At 34.8% G+C, this 14037-nt stretch overlaps 1 long non-coding RNA gene across 2 annotated transcripts; it reads right to left on the reverse strand.

Annotated features, from left to right (window-relative positions):
• Nucleotides 1-401: 401 nt before the first annotated feature.
• On the reverse strand, nucleotides 402-11758 carry LOC311432190. 2 transcript variants are annotated; one of them, XR_014689882.1, is made up of 4 exons: nucleotides 11492-11758; nucleotides 9674-9777; nucleotides 9100-9226; nucleotides 402-792 (listed from the first exon to the last, which is right to left on the reverse strand). It is a non-coding gene; the product is annotated as an uncharacterized lncRNA (long non-coding RNA). The 2 variants fall into 2 exon arrangements; XR_014689883.1 differs by having other exon boundaries at nucleotides 9100-9175; nucleotides 11492-11718.
• Between the last annotated feature and the right edge of the window lie 2279 nt (nucleotides 11759-14037).

Here is a 14037-nt window from a genome sequence, read left to right on the forward strand (position 1 = left end):
TTGTTTCATTAAGAGTACAATCTTTAAATCTGTATTCGGATTTTTTAATATTTTATTTAAAATATTTTTCTATTTGTTCATAATATTTTCAAAGAATTTATAAGACTAGGTTGTTCTCATTCTCATCTAGGGTTCCCAGGTATTTATTTCTCACTGAAGTATGAAGCTAATTGAATTTTATTTGAGGTTTATATGCATATATTTCTATAATTCAGAAACTAGAATTAGTTCATTTATTTATTTTGAGAACACTTTCTACTTCTATTCCACACTTTGCTTTGTTCAACCAGTTGTGCAGCAAGTGTTGGGTTTTTTTAGTACAAAAGGAGAAACAGTTGATCCCAAATGTTCCTTGTTACAGAATCCCATAATTTGTATATAAAATTTATATTGTCATTAAATTGTAAAACCCAAAGACTCATGCTTGAATTCTCAAACTAGATAGAAGGAGGTTAACATCAGTGGCAATTGTACAGCTTAATCCCCTAATCAGCTTTGGAAATCTAAATCCAAAAGTCATGCTGACAAAATAAATTAAGCAACAACCTGCTCATCCTTGTCATTTCCTAAAACCCAAAGAAAAGCTGGAGAAAAAGAAAAATGAAAGTAAAGGGCTTTCTTATACCTGAAGCTTAGCAGAATAGATGCCAGATGGAGCAGCATGCTGTGGCTGATGCTGCATGTCGCTTCCCTGAAGCATGATGGTGGCAAACCCAAATCATCTGACCCAAGCGTCAGAAAGTTAGCAGAGTCTAGCAGGGAGCCTTGCCCATGTTCCTCTATGGATTTGTGCTGGAAATGGAAATCAGACATACAGACTGCCATTAAAAACATTCTGCTGCTATGTTGATTTTTTTAATTTTTTTTTTCTTCCCCAAACAAATCTTCAGAATCTGTCTGCCACATGATCTCAGCTATCACTATTATTCTGCCCTTAACTTTGTTAGGCTGTACACCTTGTAAGCTTTTAAAGTGTCACAAAGACAAATAGAATAGGAAGAGATGTTGATGTGCTTTAATTATATCACAGGCTCAAGTTGTCAAAATTACACTGAATTTTAACTAGGCCAGTTAAATACATTAGTTCAGTGTTGTGAGAAACTTTTTATGTGTCATTTGTGTCTCTATTATGCATATCATTCAAGTCAGAATCAGATTATTTTCAATGCTATTGACCACCAATACAGTATATTCTGACCATGTTAGTTACCCATGACAAGTAATTTTGTCACCTAAATTGTGTTTCTGTAGAGTAATCGAGTAATCATCTGTTGTTATTGCATCAGATACAAAGAAATAACAACAATGTGTAGAGGAGCATTTTAAAGCCATTTCTCATTGACATAGAATACACATTTTTTGCTTTACAGATTTGGTGTTCCCATTTTGGTGAATTTTCCCAAATTTGGTGTTCCCAATTTTCCCAAATTTGGTGTTCCTGTTCCATATAAACCTCAAGATGTAGATGTTAATTCTTTGAAGAGCTTTTGTATGCTTCATTCCCAAGGGGTTAGCTTTTGCAACATTTCTAGGACAGTGTGACACTAATTCTGACATAACAGCAAACTTTTACTGACAGATTCAAGAAAGTTGCTTAGGCAAATCTCTCCTTGTCATTAAGGGATCTAGCACAACTCATTTAATTCTGGAAGACTCTTTGGAATAACAATATGTATTGAATTTATTTGTTTGTCCAAAACAATATAATAAAAATATGATTAGGAGTGTTCAGGCTTCACTTTTGTTTGTAATGACATTATAAATGATAGACCTATTCAGGTCACTTCATTTGGTGGATTTATGTGTGTGGTCTCAGCAATATGGGCTTATTAGAATCATGCTAAACTCTGAATATTTGTTTACTAATTCATTCAGTTCTGAATATCACATCCTAAAGGAAAAATATATATGTATTAGCCATACAGAAAATGGCACAGCTTCTTCTCTGGAACTACCTCACTTGTCTGCAAATAATTCTTCTGTATGACAAAAATTAAATCGTATAGGTCATAAGCATAAGAAAATGAAGAAATATTCACAATACAGACACAGTGCTCGAGTATAGCATTCTGTTTATGTGAATCCTTGGAAATGGTGAAGAAGTGTAAATATTTGCTACAGCCATATGCATTGGGCTACATCAGACAGCAAAAGTAGCACTGAACTCTATATATTATATAAACATGTCACAGACAAATAAAACCTGCCTTGTAAATAAAGGATTGATCACCTAGGTTACAGATTACTTGAACATATTACTGAAATGCACACAAGAACCATAAGGGCTCCCTAATTACTTTAACATGTCCTGTAATTACAGAGATGATGAAGGAAAAATATATAAATGAGATACGGAAGAAATGTTTCAATAAGATATAGATAAATAATAGAAGTCACTGTACTGGTTGCTGTGTGGCTATCTATCCACTGTAATGAGCCTTTGTAAAGAATATATATATATATATATATATATTTAATTTTAGTCTTTACAAAATATTGTCATAAAAAGTCATCAGTGTCAGTGACTTCACTTCTTTCAGTGAAAAATTCAAACTTTTACCTTTGAAGCACTATATAGCTATTCTGTGCTACCACCATCTTTTTCCTAATTCATTTTCTGTTCATGTATTTTTTTTCATTAACACCATTTCTACTTTGGTTAGATATTCAGAGAGTCATAGAATAGTTTGGGTTGGAAGAGACCTTAAATGTCACCTAGTTCCAACCCCCCTGCCATGGGCAGGGACACCTCCCGCTATATCAGATTGCTCAAAGCCTCATCCAACCTGGCCTTGAACAATTCTCCTGAAGGGGGCATCCACAGCTTCTCTGGGGAACCTGTGCCAGAGCCTCACCACCCTCTGAGTAAATAATATCTTCCTTATATTTAATCTAAATCTAACCTCTTTTAGCTTAAAGCCATTACCCCTTGTCCTATCACTACATGCTCTTATAAAAAGCCTCTCTCCAGTTTCCTTGTTGGCCCCCTTTAAGTATCAAAAGGCCACTGTAATGTCTCACTGGAGACCTCTTTTCCCAGACTGAACAACCCCAACTCCCTCAGCCTGTCTTCATAAAAGAGGTGCTCCATCCCTTTGATCACCCTCGTGGCCCTTCTTCAGACATGCTCCAACAGGTCTATGCCCTTATAATGTTAGGGGCCCCAGAGCTGAACACTGTACTCCAGGTGGGGTCTCTTTAGAGCGGAACAGAGGGGTAGAATCACCTTCCTTGACCTGATGACCATGTTTCTTTTGATGCAGCCAAGGATACAGTTGGCTTTCTGGGCTGCAAGCACACATTGCTGGGTCATATTGATCTTTTCAACCAGCACCCCCAAGTCCTTCTCCCCAAGACTGTTCGACTGTTCTCAATATATTCTCCACCTAGCCTGTGTTTGTACTCAGGATTGCCCTGACCCAAGTGCAGGACCTTGTACTTGGCTTTGCTGAACTTCAAGAGGTTCACATGGACCCACCTCTCAAGCCTGTCAAGGTCCTTCTGGATGGCATCCCTTCCCTCCAGCGTGTTGATCACACTGCACAGCTTGGTGTCACTGGCAAACCTGTGAAACTCAATTTCACTGCCCATGTCACCAACAAAGATGTTAAACAGCATTGGTCCCAGTACCAACACCTGAGGAATGCCATTCATCACTCATTCTCTTACTCATAACCTTTTTATTAAGTCAGAAAATGTCTTACAGGCTGACCTCCTCTGTGTCACAGAAGACTACATATCCAGCAGCCAAGTCTATGTTATACCCAATCACTTATCCTTGACACATGACAACTTCCTCCACTTTTTTGTCCAAAACCCTCTTCAACACCATCTCATTCTACCGTATTATTCTCAGTCCCAGGCCTATTCCATTAAAAGTGCAACATTTTTTTTTTGGCAGGAAGGGACCTGGAAATTAAATTAAAATAAAATAAAATAAAATAAAATAAAATAAAATAAAATAAAATAAACAAAAATGAACAAAAAATAAATCATGAGATGCTAAATCAATGAGCACCTTCCCATAATCCAGTATCAAATATTGTACAGTATGAACAAATACTTTGATTAAGGTATCTTAGTTTCAATGTAACAAGTTCAAAGCATAGCAAGTGGACAAATTTCCAAATATTTCCAGTATGTATCAATTTTCTGTGCTCTGAATGGAAAATCACATGGCATGAGACAGAAGTCTGTTAACTTCACGTTCAGGTGATGTCTAGACAGGAACATTATTACAAATGTGATGCCAGGCTGCATCGGAAGAGGGGAAATTCTTTACAAATCTGGCATTGAATAATGGATTTTGAACATATATGGAACACTTTCTCGAGGATAGCTCAAATTTCAACAAGAAGTTTTGTTACATTTTGTTTTGTTTTGTTTTGTTTTTTTCCAGATTTTTTTTTTTTTGAGAAAAAGTTCTTGAAGAATTCAGTCAATACAACAACAAATCCATTTAGACCCCTGCAACCTCACAGACTCCCTCATACACAGCTGTAACCATAGTCTGATAAAGATAAATTACCTCTTTTTCCTCTGACTTTGGACAACTTATTGTGTGTGCATTAAGTAATACGTAGGATTACCTATTAACTCTCTAGCACCACAACCTCTAACACAGTTCACCTGAATTATACAGAAAGGGATAACTGAATTTAATAACTGAATTTCCTAACTTAAATTCTATTTCCTGACTGGACAGTAGTTACCAGACACTATTATCTCAACTGCTGAAAATAAAAGCACACAAAGCACTGGAGACAAAGTCAGGAATATCATTCGATCAGCTACTAAAATACAAATTCTCAGAAGCCTTTTATCAGACAACTATCTGTAGTAGAATAAGAATTTATTAACAAAGAAAATAACATACTTTTGAAGATGAATAGGTCAGTAGTTCCCACCAATCAAAATAAATTATTTTCTTAGCATAATAGGAACAAAGAGATCATCACATGAAAGATATTTGAGGGTCAGAATATAGGGATTTGATTTTTCCAGTCTCTTCCTTTGCACAGATCAGTAGAAATCCTAATGAATGGTTTATCAGTGTCATGTGAGAGAAGAGTCAGGGATAGATGTAGCTTGCACTTCCTACAGTTTCCATATTATCAAGTATTTTACTTAGATTTATTGTTCAAGTCAAGTATTTTTCATGTTCAAGTATGTCAGCTAAGCCTTCTTAATTAAAAACAAAGATGTCCTGAAATTCCTAAACACTTACTACTGTTCAATATACCATAAAGGTTATAGGGACATCCCATATTGTTCCTAGTCTAATGACACAGTTAGATAGAGACTTAGAGTCTGTAGCTTTTACCATTAAAGTGTTGCCGACACTGGCAATAATATTCATCTATATCATTGCAAAATAACTTGTGAACTGTACACACCCGGGGGGGAAAAAAAAAGAAAGGAAAATTACAATGCTCAAAAGGGAAAATTCCAATGACTCAAGACTGTAAAATATTTTACAAAACAGTCGGTATCTAACAGTCAACACCACTGATCTTATTCATTCTTGTTACTCTGGGTGAAACAATCTTCCATTTTTACCAGGACTAAGCAGAGCCGTAGTGAAAACCTTTTGTGTTTGACAGGATCCTAAGAGAACATCTATTCTCATGGTAACCTACATATCTTACCTGCCTATGCCCAGGTATGATACTTTTCTACTGATGTCTAAACTCATCACTAAAAAGGAGATTATTCAGAGAATCTGCTTACATTGTCTTGGCATACAAAGAGTGAAAGAGTTGTTAGGATTGAGGAGTTAATTTACAGTAAGTGGTATAAGATTGTGGGGCATAGATTAGTGACTTCTGAATAGAATTTGATTTTAAAATGCTGCTCAAATCCCAGATATTGAATATCTCTGAAGGACAATGAGTTATTTGTTACAGAATGACAGTGCAGAAAATGAAGCAGCCATTACATATGTGCTCAGCAATAGCTCTCAGACAATCTTGGTTATCAGTTTTATAGAGACAAGAGATGTTGCTCACAAGACTGTTATTATCTGCAACTCTTATCTGAAAATGCTTTTTATGAATTTTAGAATGCATTTGGGTAATGGCCAGAGAGCTTATTTTAAAATGTCACCTGAAGTACAGATAGCTCTTCTATTGATAGTGTGCTACGGAATGTCACTTTGAGACTTGAACCTGTGACATTGTGTTGGATGCAAAAATCATAAGAAATGAAACAGAGAACACTTGGCAGCCTGCTTAATGACTTCTTATCTTTACACAAATTGCTACAACAAAATGCATTGCTTCTTAAAGAGAAATGTCATTTCCAAACTTGGAATTAAAACATATGGTCTTTAGTCAGTTTAAATATCCAGTTAAGGCTGGATATTTACTATCCAGTTAAATATTGGTTAAGGCTGTGTCTTGTTTGATATACTTTTAGGAAAAATAGGAAATATTTGTTAATATTTCAAAACAGTAAATGGTTCTATAAATGTTGAAAACAAATCTGAAAAGTGACCTTACCTTCCCATCTAACTCTGATTGCTAATACATATAGTTTCAGAAATATAGTTCAGTATTTCAGAAGTATAGTTCAGTATTTCTTTAAATAGTGAACTGCCAATGCAAGAAATATTTCTACCAAGTTGAGTGACAAAAAAAAAATGACAAAAAAATAGATAATATCTTATTGCATGTGAATTAAAGGCAAAATTCACTAATTTAGAGCCAGAAATTCATGCACATTTCATATAAAATATAGATAACATATTTTGCACTTCTTTCTTCTAGTTTTTCATAAGGCTCAGAGCACTTACCTTTTTGTTTTCTTTAGCAGACTTAAATAAGGAAGGAACTAACCTAATGCTCATTATCCTTATTATCCCCTACTCTGTAGTAGAAGATCTAATAGGCAGTAAACGCTTCTGTCATTAGCAACATAAGTCTTGCATGTATTAAAGACTAAAGTAAGATTTGATCTTATCCTTTTTGTGATTGACATATGTTAATGCAGAATTTAATTACTCCATCATAGTAATTAAAAATAAAATAAATAAAATAAAATAAAATAAAATAAAATAAAATAAAATAAAATAAAATAAAATAAAATATTACTATGGCAAAACACATAATTATATTTTGGCATAGTTCACGCCTCTATGTAAAAGGAAAAGTTTACCCATGATACCCATACCAGCTGTTCTGGAAAAAGACACCTTCTATCTGACAATGCTGTGTTACCAAACTCCTGTGGGCACAATAGCACTGTAGAGTTTGTTGTTGATGGTTCTGTTGAGGTCTTATGTGAGAGTGTAATTTCAATGAATTTTGCAGTATCTAACTTTCAAAGCTGTGTTAGAAACTGATAGACAAGTCATTATACCATCTTTTTTCCATCTTTTTATTTTAGTTTGTTCATTGATCTTTTCCTGAAATATATATTTCATATTTATCTTTAATGATAAATAAAACTATGCATTTAAGAATATACAGAAATTTTAATTGTAGAAATAGAGTGACACTATATCACTGTAGAAATTATCCTTTCTCTTTCACTACTTACTCCCATAAGGATAGGTGGCACCCAGGGATTACATTTTTTTCATATGTAATTCACCCTTTCACCCTTAAGTATAGGGTATCTTTAAATACAGAAAGAAATGATTTGGCATCCTATCAAGTTTATGAAAGGACTGAAATCAGTAGTAGTCTGATACCCTAAACACAATGTTTAGTTTATATTCTGTTCAACTTGCTATCCAAATATTGCATATCTGATACAACCACATACATGTTCAGTAATATATTCTGATTATCCAAATATTTTTTCCAGTTCTAAAAAGTAACACCGATGTTTGCAAAGAGGTTTGACAGTGGCATATACATCTTGACACAGAAACAATAATTTACAATGCTTGTGATGTTCTTGACAGCCTCTTCCTATTAAATAATAAAAAGTACATCAAGAAGTTTTACATTAAAATTCTGAAACCCCTCAAGCTAAAAAATCTTTTGGGTAAACAATGTGCCAGAGTGAAATATATATACTACCATACATACATCTTGTAAGGTAGTAGTCATAACCTTTATTCTCTTTGAACCTAAAGAGGTTTCTTTTGGAAATGTGATTTGGTCTAAATACAAAATCCTACTTTTAAATGTTTAATTTAGTTTCACATGAATTTCTTCATCATCATAGATTCCTAATGGACAACTTCTGAAACCAAAATCCTCTCCACCAATGCATGTACTAGCTGTGGAGGATAAGGGTGTTTTCAATCTCTCTATCATTCACCCCTTAGGGTGAATCTATTATTGCTCAGCAAACAACATACACCTCTAAATAACTTCCTCAAGGTCGTCAGTGCAGAAGAGATTTTATGATCCAGGTGTGGTTAATGTAAGTCTGAAAATGGAAAGGAGATGCATGTATCAGCATAGCACTGCACCTCATCTAAACTGCTTTTCAGAAGGAAGGCTTGGCAGCTAGAACCCTCCAGCATAGGGGTCTGTATTTTCTGTGTTCTGTCTCAGTGTTTGTGCACAATTTTGATGCATGTTTTGTCAACAAACAATTACTCTGAATCTTACTCAGGACTGTTTATGCTGGGCTATTTTACATACTATGGACAATTGGACTTCAGCCAATAGACATAAGAATTAGGGCAAAATACTGTGTTAATTTTATTTTGATCTAATTCTTTTCATACCCATATTGGTAGAATAATATGACAGATTTATTTCACGAGTCACCAAGCACTTTTCAAGTAGCTGTAACTTTCTAACACTACCAATTTGAGGAAATTCTTAATTTAGTTAGGCCTTTGTTAGACAAATATAAATGACTGAAGTTGGAGATGAATAACCATTAATTCAAGCTTAATCTATGAGAACACATCCTGGACTAATATTCATCCTGTTCAGGATGAAACTAAAATGGACTGTTATCATCACTGCAAACTTATTTTAAAAATGAACAGATAGTATCAGTGATTAATGTTCCTTTGTGTGTGTGTGTGTGTGTGTGTGTGTGTGTGTGTGTGTGTGAGACCTAATAATGACAAGGACATATTTCATGTATTTCATTCCTTTCTGTTAATTTTCCTGTAATTCTAGGATTTACCTTCATTACTTTGTCTGAACCTCTGTTCTCTTTAAAGGCACTGCTCCTTGATTTCATCAGTCCAGGTCTGGTTTTGCTGTAAAGTGATCATTTCAGCATCACAACTGAAGGCACTTTTTAATGGAAACTGTTACAAAAAAAGGAGTTCATGTATATGTGAATCTTTATAAAATCAAAGCTTCATGTATTGATCTGGAAGAATGTTCTTCCTGAAGCTCCCTGAATCAATCTATAAAGTGAATTTATAGGAGGAATAAATATTTGACAGAATATTTATCAGAATTTATTTATCCTGGTCCTTTCTCCACCTAAATACATAAAATAAATCAAAAGTTTTAAAAAGGTTTGTGTTTTGCAGACCAGTTAATAATTAGCCAAGCAAAAAAGCATGCTTAACACTGACATAAGTATGTCTACTGCATTTTTGAATAAAATAGAGAATATCCCCAGGGGAATAAGAAATTAATGTAGGTAGAAGATTAAAAAAAAAAAAGGTATGAAAAAGTTGAAAAACAAATATTAATCTGACTGATACAGAACTGAGAGAAGAAAGAAATGAAAAAGGTCAACTTACCTTCGCTTTTTTCCCACTGGACTGTCATGTTGGTCAATTGTTTTTCATCATTTCCAGTCAAATGGCTTTTTAAGTTACCATAACTCAAAATTAAATAATATATCCTTTAATGTAAAAAGAAAATAAACTGAAATATATTAAATGTAGTTATAAGTGAGAAATTTTAGCGTGATACTACTTGGCAGACCCTTGTGTATAATGTATGTCACTTAACATGTTTCAGTTTAACATACAATTATATTCAGACTGCTTTTTTCAGAGAAAAGTGAGTTATGCTTCACTTTAATGGGACACAGACATTAAAAACAAACAAACAAACAAACAAACAAACAAAAAACACCCTTCAGAAAAAAAGTGACGTTCTTTTGTTCAATTTCTTTGTATTAGATAAAACAGTTTGGCTATGAACTTAAAAGAGTCCTTGTGCACCAGACTGTAAGAAATATAGAGGGTAACATGTATCCATTTCCTAGATTTAGTTTCTGACAAGAAAAAAATAAGTATGGAAATATTTATACAGTTTTTCTTTACCATAAGAACGGGCAAATAAAAAGACGAAGCCTAAATTCCCTTTCTCTTTGCCACCTCCCATGGCAATTATAGAAATAGAGTTTTTTGTGTGTGCACATGAACAAATTCTGTGTAAGCATGATTATTTTGAGTACCAATCGATATGTGATACTATTTTGGAACTAGTGTGAAAGAAAGGAAGATTGAGTCTTAGTAGAATTTTATATTTGAGATGTTTTTACTCTGCAAAAGTATATAGAATAATCATAATGTAAGAAAAAAAAAAAATGGAGCTTGTAAATAAATAATCTATTTTCAAAAGACATGAAGCCTACTGTAAGTAGGCTTGTTTTAAAAATAAATAAATAAACAAACAAACAAATAAAAAATCAGTTCTGAAAAAAGATTGGAAAAAAAATTACCATTTTTCTTCTTTTCCTTATCTTCACTGTCAGTTATTTTAATTTGAAAAATAGAAGACATGTTGGAAAAAGGAGGCATAAGAGAATGAGAAACCAAGGGGAAAAAAAATCATGAAAGAATGTTTCCTTCACTTCTAAATGTGGCTACAATTGGTAAAATTTTAGGAACCTATAAAATGCATATTTTTAGTCATTGAATGAAATTCTTGGGAGACCAAGATACTTTTTGGACATGGACTCCTACAGAGGGTAGTGTAATTATACTGCTAGGCAGAAAAGTAGATGCATCTCTTTAGAGCAAATACAAGAGTGTAAATTTTTTTAAGTACACATAAATCCTTACAAGATAGTCTTATCAAATACTTTTTTGTTTGTTTTGTTGTTTTGTTTTGTTTTTATAAATTAATTTCACATTTGTGAACTAAAAAATAATATTATTATGTATTTTTAAACACCAGATTTTTTATTTTTTTTTTCTGTGAAATTTACTTTCAGGGTCATTGAGATGGTTCTTTCAGTTTTGAATGTTGCTAGAAAATACAAAAGTAATTTGGATATTGAAGTGCAATTGTGGTGGTTTTACTCAGGTGGGCAGCTGAGCTCTGCCACAACTGCTCTCTCACTCCCCTTCCTCAAAGGGAAAGGGGGAGAAAATGCAATGCAAAGGGCTCAAGGGTTGTGATAAGGACACAACACTCAACAACTATCATTATGGGCAAAACAGTATAGGGTGATTTGATTGCATATTACTAACAAGCTAGAGAACTGGGAAACAGAAAACAAACTAAAAACACCTTCCCTGCAGCTACCCTCTTCTACCTCTTCCCCCCTGAGTGGCACAGAAGGATGGGGAAATGGGGGCTGCGGTCAGTCCCTAATGCTTTACCTCCACTGCCCCTTCACGGTCGCTCTCTGCCTCTGCTCCAGCATGGGGTCCCTCCAATGGGATGCCATTCTTCCCAAACTGACCCTACATGGGTGCAGCTCCAGCCCGGGGCCTGCTCCTGTGGGGGCTCTCCATGGGCCGCAGCCTCCTCCAGGCCACATCCACCAGGGGCTCCTCTATGGGCTCCAGATCTGCTCCATGTGGGCTGCAGGGGGACAGCCTGCTCCACCAGGGGCCTCTCCACAGGCCACAGGGAAACTTCTGAATGCCTGGTGCATTTCCTGCCCTCCTTCTGCACTGACCTTGGTGTCTGCACTGTTGGTCTACACTCCTCACTCTCCCAGCTGCTGTTGTGCAGCAGTATTTTGTTTGTTTGCTTGTTTGTTGTTGTTATTTTGTTTTCCTGCTTTCTTAAATCTGTTCTCACAGAGGTGCAAACAACATCACTTATTGGCTCAGCTCTGGGCAGCAGTGAGTCCCTTTGGAGCTGGCTGAAACCGGCTGTTACCTAACTTGAGGCAACTTCTGGACACTTCTCACAGAGGCCACCCTTGCAGCCCTCTGCTACCAAAAGCTTGCCACATAAACCCACTACATGCAAATAGAAAATTTCATAAGGTCACTAACGAGAACTTACATTGCACTTGTCAATCACATAGCACAAAATTCAGAGCTCAGGGGAAAAGGGTATTTGCTCTACCTTGTTCTTGTTGTTCTTGCTAGACAATACCTTACCATGGTTTAGAGAGTACTGGGGAAAGTTTTGTAATACTGAAACCAGTCTCAGCCCTTCAGTAGGAGCTATGGATCTGTTTAAAATCTTTGCAGTTCTATATACTGTAAGCTTAGTTCCCTGGCTTTTGTGGGAATTCCTCAGCAGGTAATCTTTGGTGACTGTGTCTTCTGTAATGTTCAGTCATGGTTATACTGACATTATTCAAGAAGGAGCCTAAAATTCAGCATTTTCTCAGAGCTACCTTTCTGCTTCCTTAAAAATTAGGGGCAAGGGAACCAGCTGCCAGTTTTCCCTGAATACCAAGCAAAAGAGCTTAAACTCAATTTATATATAAATCAATTTATATATAAATCACATTTCTTTTAAGATGTCATAAAAATTATCTGGAAATGAAAATATAAACTTGTATCACTACCATTAGGTTCAGTGAAATACATACATACAGCCAAGACAGTTTATGTTGCAGGTATGGGGAAGCCAGGTTCTGCATCATGATCATAGAATCATCATAAAATGTCTTGGGTTGGAAGAGACCTTAAGTATTATCTAGTTCCAACCTTCCTGCCATGGGCAGGGATGTCACCCACTACAACAAGGGCTCTCTCTTGGTAAGAGAGAAAAAGAGTTTTGATATTAAAGTTTGATATGGATTTATGGTCAAGCTTATCTCACATGCTACATGATGGTTTATGATGTTCTGGCCCATTTCAAATGTCAAGTTGAAGATCTCATCTAATTTCCTAGAGTATCTACTTGTTAATGCGTAGCAACTATTTTATGACACCTAAAGTGAGATACATCAAACAATTTGTTGATGAAGAAAACATCTTATGTGCGGGCTTCATTTGTGAAAAAAAAAAAAAAAATCTAGGGCACAATTCTTCTATTTTCATATACTTGATTATGTCTACTTTACTTAAATGTGCATGATTTTCTTGTGACAAAAGGTAACTAGTCCAAATGTAGACAGCTATGTCACAGACACCTTCAGTCTGATGAATCCATCTCCACAGAAATTATCTATAAATAATTTAAAGACAATTATGTGAGAGACAGTAATATTCTGATATTATTCACTGTCTGAAGATTAGGCTATTTTTGTTTCATTCTGTGATTTTTCCTGACTTTGCCAGCAATCTGCCAGAGGCCAACAAGAAAACAGTTAAGTTAAACTTGCAAAAGAGCTGCATCAAAGTATCATAAAGGTATTAGGTGTGATTTTGAATATCACAGAATGATATCTATCTATCTATCATCTATCTATTTAATCTCTCTCATTTATCTATTTAATGTATCTATCTATTTAATTATCTATGTCCATGCCCATGTCCATCTATCTGTATCTATTTATATCTATATCATGATCTAGAACTATCTATATCTAATCTATATCAATATATCTATATCTATCTATATCTATATCTAATCTATCTAATCTATGTCTATATCTCTATCTAATCTATATCTCTATCTAATCTATATCTATATCTGTATCTCTCTCTATCTAATCTATATCATCCATCTCCTTCCCAAATACAGAGAATAACTAAAACAAAATTTCAGAAACCTTTGCTTATTTATCTGTAATATTGGAGGTATGCCATTTTGTAGTGTAAGCTTGAAAAAATGAATGGGGTCTAGTATAAGAGAATCAAGGCTTGATGCGTTGATTTTTCTTGTGTTCCCACTGACCTGTTCGTGATTATCTGTCTAATCAAAACTGAATTATTAGGGGGAAAAAACATTCCAAAGAGGTGAATACATCTTAAATGTTAGTTAACCATAAACAAGTCAGTACTTCTAATTATGC

This window comes from Aythya ferina (assembly GCF_964211825.1).
Source record: "Aythya ferina genome assembly, chromosome: 2".
In the NCBI taxonomy this organism is placed as follows: domain Eukaryota; kingdom Metazoa; phylum Chordata; class Aves; order Anseriformes; family Anatidae; genus Aythya; species Aythya ferina.